This window comes from Bombina bombina, chromosome 6 (assembly GCF_027579735.1).
Source record: "Bombina bombina isolate aBomBom1 chromosome 6, aBomBom1.pri, whole genome shotgun sequence".
NCBI lineage: Eukaryota > Metazoa > Chordata > Amphibia > Anura > Bombinatoridae > Bombina > Bombina bombina.
In genome coordinates this window covers 64,069,939-64,093,991 of record NC_069504.1, presented here as the reverse complement: position 1 = coordinate 64,093,991, position 24,053 = coordinate 64,069,939, and positions in this window count along the sequence as shown.

Below are 24,053 nucleotides of genomic sequence, written 5' to 3'. Positions count from 1 at the left end.
AATGAGTTCCACAATTTTATTGCTCTTACAGTGAAAAAACGTTTCCGTTGCAGGAGATTAAATCTCCTTTCCTCCAACCATAAATTATGACCTCTTGTCAGAAACAATTTTCTTGGAATAAAAAGAGCTTCTGCCATCTCTGTATATGGGCCTTGAATATATTTATATAAAGTAATCATGTCACCTCTCAAGCGCCTTTTTTCTAAAGAGAACAGACCCAGTTTGGCTAGCCTCTCCTCATAGGTTAATTTCTCCAATCCCCTTATTAGCTTTGTGGCCCTTCTCTGAACTTTTTCTAGTTCTGTAATATCTTTTTTAGCAATCGGTCCCCAGAACTGCACTCCAAACTCAAGGTGAGGTCTTACCAGGGCTTTATATAATGACAGAATTATGCTTTCCTCCCTTGAATCAATGCCTCTTTTAATACATGCTAGTATCTTATTAGCCTTTGAAGCCGCTGCCCTGCATTGTGCACTCATCTTTAGCTTGTTATCTATTACTACTCCCAAATCCCTTTCCTCCTGTGTTTGGCTAAGTCTTGTCCCATTTAAAAAATACATAGCCTGCTTATTTTTACTTCCAAAATGTAGAACCTTACATTTTTCCGTATTAAATCTCATTTTCCATTCACTTGCCCATAGTTCTAATTTTAGCAAATCCCTTTGCAAAGAGAGTTCATCCTGCTCTGACCTAATGACCTTACTTAACTTAGTATCATCTGCAAAAATAGAGATGTCGCTATTTAATCCTTGCTCCAAGTCATTTATAAAAATATTAAAAAGAACAGGGCCCAGTACTGATCCCTGGGGGACGCCACTGATTACCTTTGTCCAATCTGAGTATGATCCATTTACTGCTACTCGTTGCTCCCTATCTTTTATCCAGTTATTTATCCACGAGCTAACATTTTCAGCTATTCCCAGTCCCTTAATTTTGTGCATTAATCTCTCATGTGGCACTGTATCAAATGCCTTTGCAAAATCTAAGTATATCACATCAACTGATTCCCCTTTATCTATATTTTTACTTACTTCCTCGTAGAATCTAATTAGATTAGTTTGACATGATCTATTTCTCCTAAAGCCATGCTGATTAGAACTCATAATCTTGTTTACACGAATATGCTCATCAATATAATCCCTTATAATCCCTTCAAATATCTTCCCCACTATTGATGTCAGACTAACTGGTCTATAGCTTCCTGGATCATCCCTGCTTCCCTTTTTGAAGAGTGGCACCACATCAGCTTTACGCCAATCCTGGGGTACCATGCCTGAGGATAATGAGTCTTGAAAAATTAAGAGTAAAGGTTTGTCTATAACAGTGCTAAGTTCACTTAACACCCTTGGGTGTATTCCATCTGGGCCTGGAGTTTTATTTACCTTAATATTTTTTAGTTTTTTCCTGATATCCTCTAAACAAAACCCAGTTAGTGGTATGGACTGGCATGTTCTATTCTGTTCCAAAGTATCATTCAATGGTTCCTCTCTTGTGTATACTGAAGAAAAAAACTGGTTTAGTACCTCAGCCTTCTCCCTGTCATTATTTATCATGCTACCCTCCACACATTTTAATGTACCTATATTATCCTTCTTAGACTTTTTGCTATTTATGTACTTAAAGAACCTTTTAGGGTTAGACTTAGAATCCTTGGCAATTAATTTTTCATTTTCAATTTTGGCTAATTTGATTGCTTTTTTTGCATGCTTTGTTACATTCCTTATAAATATTGTATGCTGAGTCTGTACTATTTTCTTTTAATAATTTAAATGCCCTACGTTTTTTCCTAATTTCTTTTAACACATTTTTATTTAGCCATAACTATTATACTAAATTACATTAAACTATATTAAACTATTAATTAATCTACCCTAACTATGATACTAAATTACATTGAACTATATTAAACTATTAATTAATCTACCCTAACTATTATACTAAATTACATTAAACTATATTAAACTATTAATTAATCTACCCTAACTATGATACTAAATTACATTAAACTATATTAAACTAATAATTAATCTACCCTAACTGTTATACTAAAACTACATTAAACTACAAATTATATTAACTATATTATATATTTAAACACCTAACCCTACTCAAATAATTTAAATCTACAATAAAAAATTACAAAGTTACAAAAAACTAACAACTAAGTTACAAAAAATAACAAACACTAAGTTACGAAAAAAAATAAACACTAAGTTACACAAAATAAAAAATAAATTATCAAATTTTTAAACTAATTAAACCTAATCTAAGAGCCCTATGAAAAAAAAGCCCCCCAAAATAAAAAAACCCTAACCTACAATAAACTACCAATGGCCCTTAAAAGGGCCTTTTGCGGGGCATTTTAAGGGTTTATTGGGTGGGTTTTAATTTTAGGTTAGGGTTTGGGCAGCAATAGAGCTAAATGCCCTTTTAAGGACAATGCCCATACAAATGCCCTTTTCAGGGCAAAGGGGAGCTAAGGTTTTTTTAGTTAGGTTTATATTTGGGGGGTTGGTTGTGTGGGTAGTGGGTTTTACTGTTGGGGGGGTATTTGTATTTTTTATTTACAGGTAAAAGAGCTGATTTCTTTGGGGCAATGCCCCGCCAAAGGCCTTTTCAAGGACCATTGGTAGTTTATTGTAGGTTAGGGTTTTTTTTATTTTTGGGGGCTTTTTTATTTTCATAGGGCTCTTAGATTAGGTGTAATTAGTTTAAATCTTTGATAATTTATTTTGTGTAACTTAGTGTTTATTTTTTTTTTGTAACTTAGTGTTTGTTATTTTTTGTAACTTAGTTGTTAGTTTTTTGTAACTTTGTAATTTTTTATTGTAGATTTAAATTATTGGAGTAGGGTTAGGTGTTTAAATATATAATATAGTTAATTTAATTTGTAGTCGAATGTAATTTTAGTATAACAGTTAGGGTAGATTAATTATTAGTTTAATATAGTTTAATGTAATTTAGCATAATAGTTAGGGTAGATTAATTAATAGTTTAATATAGTTTAATGTAATTTAGTATAATAGTTAGGGTAGATTAATTATTAGTTTAATATAGTTTAATGTAATTTAGTATAATAGTTAGGTTAGATTAATTAATAGCTTAATATAGTTTAATGTAATTTAGTATAACAGTTAGGGTAGATTAATTAATAGTTTAATATAGTTTAACGTAATTTTAGTATAACAATTAGGGTAGATTAATTAATAGTTTAATATAGTTTAATTTAAATCTAAAGGTAAGTTTAAATTTATTGTAAGATAGGGATGAGTTAATATTTAATGTAAAGTCAATGGGTTGTTAGGTTTAGGGGTTTATAGGTTAATTTAGTTTATAGCGATGTGGGGGGCTGGCGGTTTAGGGGTTGATAGGTTTAGTAAGTGCTAGTGATGTGGGAGGCCAGGGGGTAAGGGGTTAATACTTTTATTTAGTTTTGGTGGGCTCCGGGAGCGGTGGGCTCCAGGAGCGGTGGGATAGGGGGTAATAACTTCATGTAGGTGGCGGCGGGGTCCGTGAGAGGCGGGATAGTGGTTAATAACTTTATGTAGGTGGCGGCGGGGTCCGTGAGCGGCGGGATAGGGGTTAATAACTTTCTGTAGGTGGCGGCAGTGTTGGGGCAGAAGATTAGGGGTTAATAAGTATAATGTAGGTGGTGGGGCGGCAGATTAGGGGTTAATACGTATTATGTAGGTGGCAGCGGTGTCGGGGTGGCAGATTAGGGGTTAATAAGTATAATGTAGGTGGCGGCGTTGTCGGGGCGGCAGATTAGGGGTTAATACATATTATGTAGGTGGCAGCGGTGGCGGGTTGGCAGATTAGGGGTTAATAAGTATAATGTAGGTGGCGGTGGTGTAGGGGGCGGAAGATTAGGGGTGTTTAGACTCGGGGTACATGTTAGAGTGTTAGGTGTAAACGTAACTTTTATTCTCCCATAGGAATCAATGGGATATCGGGCAGCAGCGAATATGAGCTTTCGCTGCTTTCAGACTCCCATTGATTTCTATGGCATCTGCCGCCTCCAGGGCAGCGGATTGAAAAGCAGGTACGCTGGGCCGGAATAGTGGCGAGCGTACCTGTTAGAAATTTGTTAACTAGCAAAAGTAGTCAGATAGTGCCGAATTTGCATTCGGAACATCTGTAAGGACATAAGCATTGATCTGTGTCAGACTGAGACCGGCGGATCTTATGTTACGTCACATATTTCAACTTTTGCTGGTCTGTAGGCCTTAATAGCTAAGGGGAATCAAGCTCTCCACAATTACGCTGCGGAATTCCAGCGTATTTGCGGTTGACGGCTTGATAAGTAGGCCTCATTGTGTGAAACATAAATTCACGTGGTTCATTAATGTATCAGTATAGAAGCCTGTACAGAATAGGAGATGCACCGGATTTAGTTAACAATTAACATTTCATTTAATAGTATATTGTAAAGTTGAATCAGTTAGGAGTAGTTCCTTAGGAGTATTTTGTGATTTATTTTAATATCTGTGTGTGTGTGCATATGTGTGTGTGTTTGTGTGTGTGCATGTGTGTATGTGTGTGTGTGTGTGTATATGTGTGTGTGTTCATGTGTGCATGTGTGTGTGTCTGTGTGTGTTCATGTGTGTGTGTGTGGTCATGTGTGTATGTGTGTGTGCATGTGTGTGTGTGTGTGTGTTTGTATGTATGTGCACACGCATGCATACATTTGGATGTCTGTGTATCTATGTTTGCATGTGCAAGGACATGGTTAATGGTGCTTGTCTGTGTGTGCGCTCACGTGTGGGTGTTTAATAGTGCCTGGTATATGTGCATGTGTGCTCAAACCGTCTGGTGGTGCTTAATGATATCTGTGGAGGCCTATTTTTTATTTTTATTCCAAAACTTTATTGGAAAGTTATGGATATCTGTATTCTACACATGTTTGAAAGTGATGACACTGACAGAAGAATAAAATATGGTATTCATTTCCAACACAATTTGCTCAGAATGTGAATTCTTGGTCAGTCTATAGAAAAACATGTACTGTTCAGTGATAGTCCAATAGATGTGCATCAATGTGTGACAGCTTGTCTTCTTTATCCATCAAATTGTCTAAGAGATAAGTAAAAGTAAAGGTATTTACGTGCCACCTCTCATTGAGCATAGTAGGCATAGTAGTGGGTGAAAATATGTATCAAATATACAAACAGATAAAATGCACTCACAGGAATTTTGGACATTACTAGTGTCAAACTTTATTGACGTTTCGGGGGTCTAAAATTTCCCTTTCATCGGAATAAACAATAAGTGCAAATAGCATACTTTTATAGTGTACAAAATGAACATACCCTCCTCTCATGTGGCGCCAAACATCATGTGTGTGGAACGCAAGCCATGCGTTCCAGCAAACCGGAAGTGACTATAATGTCAAAGCCGGTATGAAAATAAACAAAAGCATTTCTAGAAGACTTAAATTATGTGATCAAAGCGTTTACATCACTGATATGGGGGATACAAAACAGTGATAGTGTTTATACTCATTACACACTAAATGCAATTCATCACTTGCGATCTCATCGAGAACAATACATTGTGTGCAAGATTACAAGTTGTGCAGCAAATCAGTTGTGAAAACACCGCGTACATTATGGCTTTTTTGCATTTGGGGTTGCGCAGCTTTTACAAGTTTTACAAGTGCGTGTTTTAAGCCGTGTAATCCAAACAGCTAAATAGCGTATTCCCCATAGAATTCAATAGAGAAGACAAATAGGAAGAAAAAAACAAAACACTAAAACCCTAATCTGTTGTGCAATGCCCATGACATATTCTCCTCGAAAAGTGTACATAAAAATGTCATTATTTCATATTACAAAAATGTTTTTGTAACGGAATATGTTCTACTTATATATCAATAAATATTTCTCTATATATGTGATCATTTTTGGACAGATGTATCTATTTATAGCGAGATATGTATATAAATATATATATATGTCTAGAAATCTCAAGATCTATATGTGAAAATCTCTTTGAAAATCCCTCTGAAATATTGTTTAATGTACATAAGATTGTAATGCTAAATATTTTCACTATCTCCATAGTTAAACATATCTCTATACATATAAATCCATGTTTCTCTATGTATGTATATGTATGTCAATGAAAATACCTGCGTCTGCTTTTTTCTTTGAGCCCTTATAACTTTTTAATATTTGTGTAACTGTATGTTGTAATGTATTTTTAAAGTGTTTCATTAGACTTTTATGTTGCGGAAAACTGTTAACTACAGCTTTTTGAGAGCGGAAAGGATTGCAATTGCGATTTTTCAAGACTTGTAATAGCTGCACAATAGAAACTGTTTGTTAAAAGATCATATCGCACGCAGAAAACTCATAGCGCGTTACTTGTAATCTTGCCCTTTGTATGGTGTTGCCATGGAAATGCAACAATGTTTCGTAAAGTGAAATTCATCTCATAGTGTTGCCACCAAAACTAAGAACATATTAATATTGTTACATCATTATACAATGTCAGACCATATTAATCATTGAATAACAGACTCATACACTTATATAGTAACAGCATTTGGTAAGAAAAGCGACCGCATAATTCCGATGTGGGTAAGTGCTGGTGCAGTAGAGCTTAGATCAATGACGATCCCAGTTCCATCTCACCCCAAAGAGAGGCATAGATGGGGTGTGCAATACCAAATGGCCTTGCAAAAAAAACCAAGGCACCTAGGCATGACCTCACACAAAGCCAGGATCCCAGGTATGTATCAGAAATGTATTCACATGAGTACTTTAAAATTCGGTATTGAATTAAGTCCTCCTGGGCAACAGGTGCCCAATCTGTATATCCATTGGCTTCCTGCATTAATTGAACTTCATCTCTATCTCCACCTCTGTCTAGTTAAGGCACATTATCAATAAGAATCGATCTAATTGAAGAAACAGGATGGGACATCTCCGCACAGTGGCAAGCTACTGGTTGGTCAGAATGTCCTTTATTCAGCGCCTGTCTAATTGCCAGTCTGTAGATTTCCATGCATTCCCTCTGTGTTTCCCTCATTTTTCATATGTAATATTGGGCACATGGACTGATAAGGAAATAGATTACATGTGTCGTGTTACATGATAAAGAGAATCATATTTTGTAAGTCTTATTGCTATGAGGGTGGTGGAATACTTTTGTGACAATGAGACTATTACAGGTTATACAGCCCAAACATTTATAACAACATTTTATGATTGTCTTCTTGGTAGCATTTTTTGGGATCAGGTTAGACTAGTAAGTATCTGAGATTAGTTCCCCCTCTTATATCCCACCATGGGTCTGGTGTTCTTTACAAATGGCAATTTTGGATCAGAGGGTAGTATGGGCCAGTGATTTCTCAGTATGAATCCTGTGTTTATAGTGTTAGGTGAAAAAGATGTAACCATAATCAGTTTATTGTCATTCACAGTTCTGTCATTAATTTTGTTTATCAACTCCTTTTGCTTTAGTCCCTGCACCTCCTCCATAATTGATTTCACCGGTTGTATTTAATATCCTCTTTGGAGAAATTTGTCCTAAACTTCATGCAACTGGGAGACCCCTAAGTCCATCTGGGAGTTATTTATATAGGCCCTGATCATTTTTGACTTTACTATATCCCTTAGTAGAGAGGGCGGATGACAACTATCTGCCCTTAGTAAAGAATTGCGGTCTGTGGGCTTAGTGTACAATGATGTGCCTAGAGAGTTACCTGCAATACAGATAGAGATAGATAAATCTAGGAATGTATACTTTGTTCCTCCTCATTGAGTTTAAATCTAACAGTGGTATTAATATTATTGAGGATACTGAACTATTGTTCAAGTTTATCACGTCCTCCTCTCCAAATGAGAAAGATATTGTCAATATATATCATTTGTAGAAGACTGACTGATCATTCTTATCCCACAAATATTCATTTTCAAAGGAGGACATGAATACATTTGCATAAGAAGGGGCCATATTTGACCCCATCGCTGTTCCCAATGTTTGTAAATAAAACTTCTATTCCTATTGAGACATAATTCAGTCAGTGACAATAAATATTCCACTGGTTAGTCCAAGTACTTCTGGTGTCCAAGTAGGTGTTTCTTCACTGCCCTTAGTCCTTCTTGTTGTAGGATGATCGTATACAAATTGCTTTGACATAATCGTCATTTCCGGTTTTGCTGGAACGCATGGCTTGTGTTCCACACACATGATGTTTGGTGCCACATGGGAGGAAGGTATGTTCATTTTATACACTCTATAAAAGTATGCTATTTGCATTTATTGTTTATTCTGATGAAGGGGATATTTTAGTCCCCGAATCATCAATAAAGTTTTACACTGGTGATGTCCAAAATTCCTGTGAGTGCATTTAATCCATTTGTATTTTTGATACATATTTGCATGTGGTTGAATCTGGAGGGTGGATTCATTTTATGATTGATACTTATTGAATACAAGCAAAGAACCCCCATTGTTCTCTTTTTTTGTGGACTGTGCTGTTTTTTACTTCAAAACACTTATTTTTGGATAGTAATTTTGGATCCAGATTGGAGCTTTCACAATATGAGCCAACCCTAAGAACAGGTGGGGTCTATTATTACAGATATTACCACATATAACGGCCCTAATACCCAGGCACAACAAGCACAAACTGGGACTGTTTCCTACTCTCATGATGATGCTGCACGTATCTTGTTTGCTCCAATACAGAGAGTAACTGGTGAGACCCCTGTCAACTTGTATTTTTCATTGCTTAAACTTAAGAAAAGAGAGATACATTTGTCCCTCATGGTAGCTATCTTTCAGGTAAAAACTTAACTATATTCCTTTGTGTGCAGTGTGCACATTTTTTTTTCTTGTGCAAATTACTGCCTTTTTTTCTATAGGTAGCAAATAAATACTAGTATCCTTAATCTAATTGAAACTATAATTGCTATTGCAGTATGGACACTGTGGCTACCTGGGTGCTTGTTACCAGTCCTCTACAGCACCATAGCAGTTATGTACCAAACGTTTTATATTGGGTGTAAAATATTACAAGTCAACAACAACAATTAATATAATACTAATTATTTCTCTATGATTGGCTATACAGTGGGCATCTAATAAGAGGAAGTGGGACAAGTACTGGCTCTATTCTATATAATTTTTAAGGCCATGTTTCCCTATTGTCTGCCCCTCCGGCTCAAGCATCTAGAGAATCAGCAGCAGTCGCGGCAGGTGGCAGCAGCAGGGTAATCTTCAGCATCTGCTGTTGCAGGTCATTCCATGTCCACCAGGAGCAGGAGATATCCAGGGTCAACTAGTACCAGAACTAGTAGCAGCAGCTTCAGTAGCAGTAGGCAATCTTCTAACTCCACCAGTTAAAGTAAATAGGACAATGAGGGGGACAGAAGGTGTAGTTGCTGAATTCACATTATTTGGCTCCAGGCCTAGAAGTATAATTGGGAGGGGAGTCTAAGGTTACCAAGCAAGCAGCCTCCATGTACACTTTAGTCTACTCCCAAAACCACCTGTACCAGTGTTTGCCCCAATTCCGCATCAGTTCTACTACTACCTGTAGTTTTATTTTGAAATACAGTCAAATATTTTAAATTCATCAATACAGCTACCTACTCAATACAGCAGACACTTATCTAATTTAGTATATAAGACAAATAAGACAAAGATAAACAGGTTTTAAAAGACTTTCTTAGATACCTTTAACTCAGACGAGGAGTCTAGGGTTTTTAATATTTAACTCAGTATGGATTAATTAATACTTAGATGATAGACATTTACATTTCCTGGTCATCCTGGAAATGTATCTCAAACTGCAGACTTCTAGTCTCTCTGACTACAGGAGGTCTATGATGAACTGACTATTTAGGCAGGAAACTGCATATATGGGCATTCAAACCTGAGAGTTCCATGTGAAAAAATCCCTTTGAAGTAACCTGCCTTTTTATCTAAACAAATGTCTGCTCCTTTGTACTCTGGGATGTGTATTTGGACAGAAAGAGGGGGGTTTGATTTCTGAGTCTAGCTCCAGAATCTTGACAAAAATGGATTTGCATTCAGCAATGGTCTAAGCATTTCATATAATATTGAAGTATTACATATAAGTTAGTATATATATATATATATATATATATATATATATATATAGGTATCCAAAACACCAAAACTCGCCCACAAAGGAAAAATGCCTGGGTGCAAATTTGTAGAAGATATGCAGCCAAAAGAAAATGCACTCTCAGGACTTTCATAAACAGGTTACTTTTATTTCTGTAACGTTTTCGGAGGTCTTGCCTCCTTCATCAGCATAACATGCTGATGAAGGAGGCAAGACCTCCGAAAACGTTACAGAAATAAAAGTAACCTGTTTATGAAAGTCCTGAGAGTGCATTTTCTTTTGGCTGCATATATATATATATATATATATATATATTCAATTTCACTCATCAATACCCTGACATTAATCCTCCTTTCCATTCTATAATATGAGGGACACATGTATTGGAATTGACTGAAATCCAGTGGTAGTTGGTGAGTGTACTGACACTATATGTATTATAGACAGTCTTACCAGAAGAGAGTCCGTTATTTTTGAATAACGGAATATTAATGACTAAAGGACCCTTCCATGATGGAAGAAATGTCTTATAATTAACTTGATCTCTTCCAATGTTATAAAGAGAAACGTTATCATTAATTTCATATTCCTTTTTGGAAGTTTTGAGATCATATTAAGTCTTAGCAGCAGTTGCAGCCTTCTCTTTGTTCCTTTGAGCAAATGCAAAAGTTTTCCACTTATTGATGTGTAGTAGCAGCATTAATTAAATTCTGGGATGAGGTACAATATAGTAAATGTTGAGGTAGAACCATTCTTCTACCAGTCATCAATTCAAAAGGTGACATCTTAGTAGCACTACTTGGAGTTGCTCTTAATGCCATTAGGACTAGAGGTAATTTTACATCCCAGTCCTTGCCTGTTTCACTCACAAACTTTTTGTGAATTTTCATAATGGACTGGTTGTAATGCTCTACACCACCACTATAGGCAGCTATATATGCAATATGGAGCTTTCTTTTAACCCCTAGTATTTTCCACATTTTTGTCATAACTTCGCTAGTGAAGTGGGTCCCCTGACCGAATTCTATTCTCTGGGGTAAACCAAATCTGGAAAAAATGTGGTTAATGAGCAATGCTTTGCATGTTTCAGCACTATTAGTTGGTGCACTGATGCACTCTACCCATTTATTGAATAGGCATGTTACTGTCAACATGTATCTGTTAACTCTTGAGGACCTATTTACTGGACCAATAAAATCAATTTGTATTTCTGACCATGGCATTACCATTCCCCTTTTCTGCAATGGCGCTCTATGCGTTGATGCAGTGGATTGGAACTGTGGACGGATTAAATAACCTTGACAGTAGGTTTAAACAACCTTCAACATATGCAGCCAAAAGGCGTAGTCATGCAATATTTCATATGTTAATTTGGCACCACAATGGCCAGATGTGGGAGCATCATGGGCATGTTGAAGCATGAGACCCCTGAACTGGGTAGGTACCACCCAGTGTTGGATACCTGTTTTGGAGGTTCTAATTAACAAATCTTCATGTAATTTGAATTGAGATTTGGATTTCATTAAGATTCTAAGATCTTCCTTACCAATACAGTCATCTTTTAAGATGGGGTTGTTTTCAGGATTTTCTATATGTTTATAGAAAATACCTATAACGGGGTCTTATTTTTGACTAGTGATCAGGTTCTCACTAGGAGAATCCTGACTCCATTGTACCAGGTTAGGCTCATTTTTTTTTGTTTAGCCTCCAGTTATGGCTCCTTGTATGGCTAATGAATCTTCAAGATCATTGTCTTCCTTATCAGGACCTTGAATTCTGGAATGACCCTTGGTCTTTTTCCAGTGTATGGTTAACCCATAGGTAACCACTAATTGATCAATCTTGCGGAACAACTTATCATGTTTGACTGGTTTGTTGTTAGTTTTCTGCATGCCATTTCTTTTTCAAGTTGGCAGGTATTCAACAAAACTGTCACGCACATAATTTGAGTCAGTAATGATCACAGATTCATGAATACCATGTTCAATAGCCATCTCAATGGTTTTTAGAACAGGAGTTAGTTCTAAAACTTGACTGAATCTTGGTCCAATGTTGAATCCTACAGAAATATTTGGGAATCCATTTGCCCAAGCTATACCAATGCCAGCAACTAATTTGCGCACAATATCAATAGTGGCATGGTAAGAGCAACCATCAACATATACCCAAGGTAATGTTTGACACTGGTCCTCATTGTATATTTTATATGGGGAAAGTTATTGTTCCTCCAGAAAATCATCTTCTATTAAATCTTCCCCATGATTTTTAGCAGTACAGTCATGGAGCTCTGCAAGCCCCTGTGCGACTGGATTCTTTTGGTTTTGCTCATAGCAAATTTCTAAAGCCTAGCCTTGTAAGGAAAGAGTCCAAGCTGTTATGTGGCTATTGGACAGGTTCCCATCTCTTATTCTCTCACTTTGCAAATATAGCAAAGGCTGGAGGGCCGTTTCTACATTAATTTTCTCGCCCTGTATATAGCTGTGGAAATTGTGTAGAGCCCATACAGTAGATAAGAGGGCTTTTTCGCAACCACTAAATTTTATTTCTACTGGGAAAAAAGTTTTGCTCGCATAAGCAATGACTTTGCTTAAATCATTATACTTTTGGTATAAAACAGCACTAATGCTTACATCTGTGTAACCTGTCTCTAGAAAGTTTTACTGCCTTCAGGGTAAGCTAAGCAAGGTGCTTGAGTGAGTTTTCTCTTCAGCTTATGGCTGTCTCTTGAGCCTCACTCCAGTGCCATACAACATTCTTCTTTAGAAGATGTAGTAGTGGTTTAGCTAATTCTGCATAATTGTCAATAAATAGAATAATTTGTCATACCCAGGAATTATCTCAATTTCTTTAAGTTAGTTGGATTTTTGGAATTTATTATGGCTTCAACCCTTTTCTTCTAAGGATTTAACCCTTCAGAAGTAACCTCAGGTCCCAAGAAGTTGACACAAGTGTGGCACTGTTGAGCTTTTTGTAGGGATAATTTGACACCTGCCCTTTTAAGTTGGCTGAGGACATGTTTAAGCTCTGTGATGTGTTTTTAAAGTCTGTACTTTTGATTAACACATCATGAACATAAGATAAAGTCCACCTTTCCAGTGCATCAAACGGAAGTCGGATGAATGCATATTGAACCTTTTGGAAGGAGAATGCAATCTTATATTGGTCTTCCTCATGTACCTTTATGGTTCAATATCCCGACGGACAATCAATGGCAGTGAATATCTTAGATCTTTGCATCTGCGCTAGGCACTGGTCAATATATAGCAGGTCAGACAGACATGTATACTCATTTGTTTAGCTGTCTTAAGTCAGCACACAAACGCCATTGTCAATTGGGTTTAAGAATACCTAGATTAGGATTATTATAAGAACTATGCACCTGTCTGATGATACCCCTTTATTCCAAGTTCCTTATGATTTCCGCAAGTGAATAATATGAGGCTAAAGGGAGTCTGTATTGCTTAACAAATACAGGTGGTGCATTGGGATCTGTTTGGATTCTTGCAATGTGTAGATCTGTAGTCCCACAGTCATAAGAATCCCTAGCAAAAATATCCTGGTATTCCATCAAGAGTTCTTATAGCTGTTGGCGTTCATCACCACTGGAACAGCCATTAGCTAAGGAGATTTGCTTTTCGACTATTTGCTGAAATCCAGGAAAGATTTTAGGATGTTCTATCTCATAGACTTCTTCAATCATAGAGGTGAGGTCCCCTCGATTATAATTTACATTACCCCCATGACTCTGGATATTGGGGTATTCTTGTTTTTTGATCGATTGATCAAATACCAGGGAGGCTTTTTCAATTTTACAGATACCTTCCTCTGAGCTGAAATGGTAAATAGATTGATTTGTAAATAATCCTTCTGGCATGGATGTGAAGGATTGTTCTATTAACTGTTCTTCAGTTAAGTATATTTCAGGTATTAGCCCAATTACATTATTCTGGAATCCAAAAGTGTAATAATTGGATTCCAGAGCATATCCTATGGTAGTTCTCTTGGATAAGGTGATATCCTGTGGGGTCATGTTATGCACAATAACATGTATTGGAATAGTTCCAATATTTACCATAGGAGTATGGGTCATTGTGATACCCATATTTTACATTTTCTGCAAATTAGCGATTCAGAAGTTTTTAACTTCTGATCCCTTTTCACCTGTAAGGGTAAGAGGGATTTATCAGCCCCAGCAGGGATTACAATATCACTAAACACCTGCATATTCACAGCATATGGCATTTGCTGGTTTGATTTAAGGGCTGCATTTTCATCCTGAAATTTTTCAGGGTTCCCCTTTAACCTGCTCCAGAGGCAAAGGCAAAGGTTATTCAAATCTATTTGTATGGCATATCTATGCTAGAGATCATTTCCAAGATATATTTTATTATGGGGATTATTTAAAACTAAAAAAGGTGTTTCACTGATTTATTACCTATGGAGATAGATAATAAACATTTAGCTATAATGTTATAGCTTTCAGAATTATCATCTAGGTCATGGACCCATTGATCTTGGGGAGAAAGATATTTAATTACTTAAGGTTCAGCTATCCAGACCAATAAGCCTTCCCTTATATAGCTAGCTTTCTGTTTTAAGTTTAATTTAGCGTACTTGTTTTTTTCCCAGGTCATGCATTTGAATAGGGATACATAAATAATCCTTAATTTTCTCAATTTCTGCAAGGAATTGAGAGTGTTCACTCCCTTTAGTGAATTTAGGATCTCTTTTTTTTTTTGTTTAAATGATTTTTATTGACAAAAGGTACATTGAAATATACACGATAAAGGCACATTTCTTACATCAACATTAAAGTGACAATTCGTTAGAACAGCAACTTTCAATAATCAATGACCAATTTTTTAAGAAAAAGTTTTGAGGGTTAGATAAGGGAAGAGGTGAATCACACCAGGGAAGATCTGGGTGAAGGTATTCATGAAGAGGAGTATGATGAGGTGGGGGATGGGGATTGGGGTAGGGTTTAGGGAAAAAGGTTTAAAAGAGAAGGAGACAGAGTTTTATCCCATCTGGTTTAATGCAAAGTTTGAGTTGGAAGATTATAATTATGTCATGAAGGTTTCAAATACGGGATGATATATGATTGTTACCGCTAGGGAAAAGTTGTGGAATAAGCCTAATAATTATGTTCTTGGGAGCCCTGCTCCCATATAAACTGAATGTTAGTTATCATGTCTTGTTTACCTAGATAACAATGATGCATCTTTTCTAATGTGAGAATATGGCTGACTTCACATTGCCATTGGGCAACCGTAGGTATCTCTTGTGTTTTCCACAATCGAGGAATTAATCTTTTAGCACACGATAGCATTAATAAAAGTAGTTTTCTGCGATAAATACATGTGAGTTTAGGGATGTGGCTGAGAAGAATGATTTGTGGAGATAGCGTAATGTTAGTGCCCAAGATATTGGATATGTGTCTCTCTATTTGATTCCAGAAGTTGTTTAGGAGGGGGCAAGACCACCAAATATGGATGATGTTACCCTCTTCTCCACATCTCCTCCAGCAACTGGAGGAGGCGGTAGGATATATAACTTTCAAGCGTTGTGGGGTAAAATACCACCGAGCTAAAATTTTGTAATTGAGTTCAGAAATGGTCAAGGACATGGAAGAGGAATGTGTATAGCGGAAGCATCGCCTCCAAGTTTCAGCGTCTAGGTCAATGAGGAGCTCGTCTGTCCATCTCTTTAAGTATGTTGGTTTTTTCTCAGGGAATGAGCCTCTGAGGGTTTTGTACATCAAGGATAGATGCGCCTTACTCATTTTTGGGTTGACACATAGCTGTTCGAAAGCAGTTAAGGGTCTCAGAATCATATCTTTATGTGGACTATGTGTGATGGCGTGTCTAATCTGTAAATAAGAGTACCAACAATGAAAGGGTGATCCTAGCTCTTCATTAAGCGTGATTCGGTCTTTCACACCTGAAGGGGTGGTTATTAAGTAGATAGGTAAAGCCGTAAGGATTTTGTTGGCAGGGGTATGTGTAAAGCGGCTATGCTTGAGAAATAAGTGGTATTGAAGTAGAGGGGTTAAGGGGGATATAATTGTGGATACACCTTTTGTATGTGTGAGTATATCGTCCCATATAGCCAAGGTGGTTTTAGTGTAATCATTGAGTTGTATGATATGCGGTCTGGAGTCTTTGGGTATCCAAGGCAAGTCTCTCATATGGTCAACTCGTGATAAATAGCTTTCTATTTGTATCCAGATCTTTGAGGGGTTGGCATGATTCCATGCCACAACTCTGGCCAAATGTGCAGCTTTGTAGTAGTTAAGTAAATTAGGTACACCCAACCCTCCATCTTCCTTGCTCAAATACATAGTGTGTTGGGCTATTCTAGGTAGTTTGTATGACCAAATAAAGGAGTTAATCAATTTTTGCTGTTTACGGAGAAAGGGTTTCGGTATGGCCATGGGCAGGGTTTGAAAAAGATACAAATATTTAGGTAGTATCATCATTTTCACTGTGCTTATCCGTCCAAGCCAAGATAGATGTCCTTGTCTATGCCAGTTTTCTAATAAGGTTTTAATGTTATTCTGAAGGTTAATGAAATTGTCAGGAAATAGTTTATGTATATCTTTGGGAATCGTTAAGCCTAGGTATTTGAGTTTGTCGACTAATAGAAATTTTGTGTGTTGTGTTATACTGAGGATATCTTGAGGCGTCAGATTAAGTAGCATTATGCCCGACTTCTCCATGTTAATGGTGAAGTTGGAAATTTGTTTGTAGTCGTCTAGTATTCGTATGAGGGCCGGTAGGGAAGTAGTTGGGGACGTCAATGTAAAGATCACGTCGTCCGCAAACAAGAGGCATTTTTGGGTTATGTCTCCGAACTTGAGGCCCTGAATTTGATGGCAATTTCTGATTTGTAGTGCTAATACTTCGACTGTAAGGGCAAATAATAGGGGTGAAAGTGGGCAGCCCTGACGAGTTCCGTTGGAAATGGGGAAGGATTGAGAAATAGTGCTATTTACTTTAACTTTTGCACTCGGATTGCGGTAGAGTGCCTGTATTCTATTCGGAGAAGCCGAATTTTGACAGTGTGGACCACATAAATTGCCAGTCCACCCTGTCAAATGCTTTCTCAGCATCTGTAGATAGTAGGGTAAGTGGTGAACGGTCGTTATGTGCGCATTGCAGTGAATGGAGCAGTCTGGTTGTATTGTCCCTGGCTTCCCTTCTTTAATGAAGCCCACCTGGTCAGGGTGGATAATATCAGGTAATATCAGATTCAAGCGATTGGCTAAAATTTTAGCGTATATTTTCATGTCTATATTTATAAGTGAGATAGGTCTATAATTGCTAACCGAATCTGTCGGTTTGCCTGGCTTAGGAATAACTGTGATCATAGCTTCTAGAAGGGAGCCAGGGAAAATGACACCCTGATCAATATCAGTATAGAGCGATAAGAGATGTGGGTTAAGCTGTTGTTGTAAAAGTTGGTAAAATTTCGTCGTGAAACCGTCAGGGCCTGGGGCTTTTCCGCTCGGTAATGATTTTATGACCGAGCTAATGTCCTGAAGGGTGATGGGGGAATCTAGAAATTGTCTGTTTTCTTCCGTGATAGTAGGTGTATCAATAGTAGCTAGGTACGAATTTAAAAGTTCTTTCTTATTTTGGGATGGGTTATCTGCAATATTGTATAGCTTCCTATAATAAGAAACAAATGAGTTAACAATGCCTTCATTAGCATGAATGGTTTCACCGGTAGGTCGTCGAATTGTTCTAATGAAATTGGAGAGTCTCTGTTTTTTAAGAGATCTAGCAAGTAGACGTCCAGCCTTGTTGCTTTCTACAAAAAATTTAGATTTTGTGGTCAGTGCTCTCATATGGGCTTTTTGAACTAGAAATCTATTAAGGGCCTCTCTTGCTGCAGTCATATTATCGAGTTTAGAAGAAGAAGATGGGTCTAACTTAAGTGCGGCTTCACAGGTCGTCAGATCATTAGTTAAGGAGGTGAATTGGGCAGTATGTAATTTGCGCTGAGTTGCGTTATGCTTTATTATGACCCCCCTTATGTAACATTTGTAGGCCTCCCAATTATTTGCGGACGATGTGTCTTCTGGTCTATTTAGGGCAAAGAACTCATCTGAGAATTTTTTAAGGTCGTCAACTATAGCTTGGTCAGTTAGTAGGTGGTCATTGAGTTTCCAGTTGTATGTAGTGTTAGGTTTGCTAGCCAACTTAAAGCAAGTAGAAACCATACTGTGGTCGGACCAGGAAGTATGGGTTATTTTTGAGCTAACTAGGCCTGAGAGGAGAGTTTGATCACATAAAATGTAATCAAGCCTGGAGTATGTGTTCTGTGGGTGTGAAAAGAAAGTGTAATCCTGCATATCAGTGTGTACTATTCTCCAAGTATCAAACAAATTAATAGCTCGTAGGGCCATAAAGTTGGATTTGAGGGTATTATTGCGCAAGTATGATTTCCCACTTGATGTGTCTAGAACTGGATTCATAGGGAAATTAAAATCTCCACCAACTATAATCGGGCCTTTGGCTGTATCTAGTATTAAGTTGGTTAGATGTTTAAAGAAGTGGGGGGTGGGTCTGTTTGGGGCATAAATATTTACCAGGGTAATAGGAGCGCCATAACACAATCCAATCAAAATTAAGATTCTACCCTCGTTGTCTGAATGTTTTTGAATTAACTCGAAGGGGAGGTTGCGTCTAAATGAAATACTAACTCCATTTTTTCTATGTGTACCTGAGCTACAGAAATGTTGGTCGAAATATCTCTTGGATAGGATTGGCTAGTGATTTTTCTTAAAATGTGTCTCTTGGGTCATTATGATGTCAATTTTACGTTTATGAAAATCGTGGAACGCAATACAGTGTTTTTCTGCTGATAGGAAACCTTTAACATTTTGTGTGGCTATGCGTAGAGACTCTGCTCTATGGCTTGGGCGAAGAGTTGTCATAGTAACTGGTGTATGTGGTTTTGGAACAAACCTAAAAAGAGAAACCAGATGGGATGTTGGGGGAAGGGGTTAGGTGAGGGGACCTGTTGAGGTGGGACGAGAGGGTTGGTATTGGTGGAGTTAGTAACCAGGAGGGAACAGATATAGCAGGAAGGGATGAAAAGGGGGTAATGGTAATAAAAACAATATGAAAGCAAATAACAGTGATTAGAACAACAATAATTCTGTCAGCAATAAAATAGAATATAATTCCTGAGAGAACGTAGATATGAATGTAAAGTGGAGTTGTGATTTAAAATTTCGATTTGGGAGCTATTGTTACAGGCCGGGTGTCGGTGCAATCAAAGGTAACATATTTATTATTTAGCGAGATGTAGTACTTCTTCAGCTATGAGGAATATCTGGGTTGTGGAGATTGTCTGATTCGAGATCTGCTACTAGTTTTTAGGGTGTTATACACAATGATGATAAGATGGCACTAAGAGTGTCGTATGATAACGACTGAGCGGCTGTATAATATGTGATTATGTTTTGTAATATAGTTCGGAGATTCGGGTCTTATTGGACAATCATTAAAGACCATAACTACAAAGTAGATAGTGTGATAAAGACCTTAACTACATCATGTTGTGCCGCCTCTTTTGTCTATAGGTCTGTATTTATAGCTATAGAAAATTTGTATATGGAATGTGCAATCTGTATGTTGTGCAATATTGTCAAAGCAAAATCAACTGTGAACGACAGCAATGAGTTAAACTCAATATAGAATCTAACAAAACATTAAATAAAAGGAATATAATGTCCTCATAACATGTCTGGGATATAGACTCCAACATATATAGCTCAGTGCCTTTTTCTATCCCCCTTGAGCATATATAAAAGGTGGATAAATGTCCTGGGTTCAGGCACAGATATTTCTTGTATACTTGGGAGAATGTGGGGAACATTTCAACAGTGAGAAAATAACATATACATAAAACCTGTGAAAAGAACATATGGTTATCTACAGATCTATAACTGAAGATCATTACAAAAAGGATATTGAGAGGTTCATCTTCAACATTCAGGATCGGCTATAAAGGACAAGCAAGGGAAATAAGCAAGTAGTGTTAGAACAACATGATAAGGTTACTCATCTGACAGAGTCCGTGTCCATGGTATCAGTAATGTCCATGCTAGTGGAGGAGATTTGTCTTCTTTTATTCTGACTGGGGATGGAATCTGGATCTGGTCTTCTTTGAGGCAAAGAGTTGGGAAGTCTGTTCTGTAGCTTGTGAGGGGAGTGAGGAATGTTCTCATCCGGTATGGAGATATTCAGGATGTTGCAGAATCTACCGATGTCAGAAGGCGAAGAGCACTCTGTTTTTTTCCCATTTTTCATGACGATAACAGATGTAGGAAAGCCCCACCTATAAGGGATGTGAAGTGTACGAAGATGTGATGTCAAGGGCTGGAAATCTCGTCTCTTTTGTAATGTCCTGAGGGATAAATCTTGGTAAATTTGTACTTTATGGTCCTGAAAGTGAATAACTTGTCTTTTCCTGGCAGCATTATATATCTCCTCTTTTTGTCTATAGTTCTGAAAATGTACTACAATGTCTCTTGGAGGAGAGTCTTCGGGGGGTTTTGGTCGGAGTGCCCTGTGAGCTCTATCTAAAGGAATTTCTGAATGCTCCAAAAGGTTATCCCCTAATATGACAGTAAATAGAGCCTGAAGGTATTCTCGGATATCATTGGTTGAGACTGATTCTGGTATCCCCCTAAAACGGAGATTCCCTCTCCTGGTACGATTTTCCAAATCGTCAATTTTGTCTTCTAATTCTGTGATGTGTTGGATTTGCTGTATCTGGTTAGTTGAGAGGTTTGCCAGTTTTTGTGCTACCACATACTCATGCTCTTCTAGGGTGTCGACCCTGTGGTTAAGATCGTTGATTTCTTTTTTCAAGTCAGCACATTCGTTTTTGATACATGTTTTGACCTGTTCGATTAGGGCTGCTATGGCTTTGTAGGTTATTGGTGTGTCGTCATCCTGAGTCAGATTTGTGGTTGTAGTGTCATTAGTTATAGATGATCCATTATCTTGATCTTCTTCAATGGGAGCCATCTGGGGTTCCAATGATTTGGCTGTGGGTACTTGGTCTGTTTGTTTAAAAAAAGCGTGTACTGCGCCCTGATTAGTTTGTGATGATTTTTGTGGTTTATCTTGGCGGGTGTTCTTCCTTTGTGACATGGTATTGGAGGTTGGTGGTAGGCTTTTACAATCTTCCTTAAAAATCCCAATACACAGTATCTCCCAGGGAATATACCCACACAGGGTGTTAGCGGTAAAAAGAGATCTGGTTATGACCTGTCACAATTGCGCTTGGTGGGAAACGGAGCAGGGGTATGTGCTGCAACTTGCTGTAAGAGATGTAGTAATCCTGGTATTTGGTGACAGCAGTGATCTTTTATGTAGCCCCTGTGAGAGGATGTGTATACTCAGCTTTTAAAGCGCTCTGTGTAATCCTTTTTATTTTCTATAATCTAGGTAGAGAGTCCGTGTAGGCTGGGGTAAGGCAGCTAGTAAATTGCAAAATCATGCAAGCAGTTTCACAATTAAATATTCCCTTGCTTGGATGTGCCTGTTTCAGGGATAATAGTAGCGTGGATTAAGTTGAGCTGATGACCGGACAGGGTTTGGTAGTGGGTCTGTACTTCAACAGTTGGTACAATATTGCTCTCTGTAGCTTGAGCACGCAGAAAAGAAATTTACATATATATTAAAAGTGCGTCATTGATTTTGTCTTGTAATCCAGATACAGATCTAACTCTTTTTGGTCCTATATACATATAGGGAGGCCATTAATAAAGGGTAACCTCAGCTTTCAAGTGTCTTTTCAACTTAATAAAATTAGTAATATCCCAAAGTACAGAGGTAATGAGTGCTTGATATAAAAGTGTGTTGTATGAGCGGTTCCTAGTTTATCTGCGGTGGCATGTGAGCAGATGGATTAGGCCCTATTCATCAGTGATGTGGGTCTGGTGGTGGGATAAACCGCTGAGTCGTCTGTGCATACATTTGTAAAATGAGTGCCCGTCTGGGGCGGTAATAGGCCCGGGTCAGTGTGTATAGCGATAACGCCTTACCGGCAGATGTTAAGCTGGATCCGGTCTTGACAGATTGCGTAGTCAGTGATGTTGATACAGTCGATGTCTTTAGGCATCCTGGTCTTAAGCGCCTTCTTTATCAGCTGCGTGTAGGGCTCCGGCACTTGCAGAGTTCCGCATTAAAACCCCCATGAGTAGTAGTGCCGCAGTGTTTGCTGCAGTGATGGCCGTAGGCCAGTCGAGATTCTCCGGCCTCGTGCTAGATTAAGAGCTGATTTTTCAAGGATGGCTTCTTGGTTACTTATCACATCTGTATATCATTAAAGGATCACCATAAGTGCGGATATGATCGCTTTTTTAGTGAAAACACCCGGCCCGTGCTCAGAGCTTCACTGAAGTGCGGCCATCATGGTCGGCTGGTCGCTCCGGCCCCCCTAGGATCTCTTTTGTGTAGAGATATGGTTAATACATCACTGTCTAGGAAAATATTGGCTATTTTCCCAGGCAAAAATTTAATGGTATGACCATCAGAGCCACTTATGGGAGTCTGATCATCTATTTGTAGGACAGCTATTTCAGGTACAGAGCTATTCCTGAAATTAATTTCAACAGCATCTGGCTTCTTTTCTACCACATGACAGTTATGTCTGGTGTGAGGTGTGACTGTTCATAATTAATAGGTCTTTTGACTTGTGACCAAATAATATTATTTATGAAATCAATTACGGTACTTAAATGCTTAAGAAGATTGATACCAATTATTAAACAATTATTTGGCAGATTCACTATAATGACAGGGTGTCTTATTACCCTGTTTCCCAGTTTTAGCTTTAACCATGCAGTGCACCAGGACTTTGAGAAAGTCACCCCCAACACCTATTAATGAACCATCAAATTCCCTGAGTTTAGGCTTGTGTGGCGTTAGCTCATTTAGCTGTGTGTAGTACCTGTGGGATAAAATAGTTGCCTGAGATCCAGTATCAATTAATCCCATGATAGGGTTGGTAACTGAATCTTGGAGCTCAGCTAATACATAATATCTCCCTTCAGTTTCGACCATTTCACACATACAATTAGCATGTTCACACAATTGTGGGCTTTGCCACGAGTTACCTGAATCAGCCACGTTACCTGATACAGCATAATTCTTACCCACTGACTCCTCTGTAATAGGGATAACGTGTCTCCTGCATACTGCGTCGCAGTCAGGGCTTCCTTCTCCAGGTGAGGATTGCTCCGAGCTTCAATAATCTTTCCAGTCTGAGGACACCTGCCTTGACAGTCAGACCTTCTGTTGCTGGGCTGTAGGGAGATAATTTGAATAGTATCATTATTAACATTCATTATCCCCTTTGGTATTTCTCTCCCCCCAGAGACTATCTGAGTATTTATGCTCGTGCCTGTGGCACACTGTTGGCCACTGGCAGTACCCCAAAAAAAGGATTATTAGGTTGCTGAGCTGTAAGATCTTGACACATATTAGCAAATTGTTCACATAATTCATTTAACTGCATTGTAAGTTGACCCACTTGATTGTACAAATTATTTCTAACCATGGGCCAATTTTTTGATGCCCCAGGGTAGCGATTCCTGGATCCCTGTGATGCCACAAAATCATAGCTATTGTATCTATCTTGACGCGGTTATCTTTGGGATTCAACTTGTCCAGCATTAATATCCTGGGGTGCACTATATGCTGAGAGTATCTTTGCCACTTATGGATTCTATTTCTACGGGGATACCGGTTACCTTGTGGATATTCGTCCCTTTGGGGATATCTATTTATTTGGGTATGCCCCCTATTTTGAATATATTCCCTTCTATCAGCCTGCAGATTCTGCACTTTAGCTCTTGGTGAAGGAGGGGCAGACTCAAAACTTTGTGGGGAAGGCCGGTTTCCTCTGGCCACTACCGCATACGTTT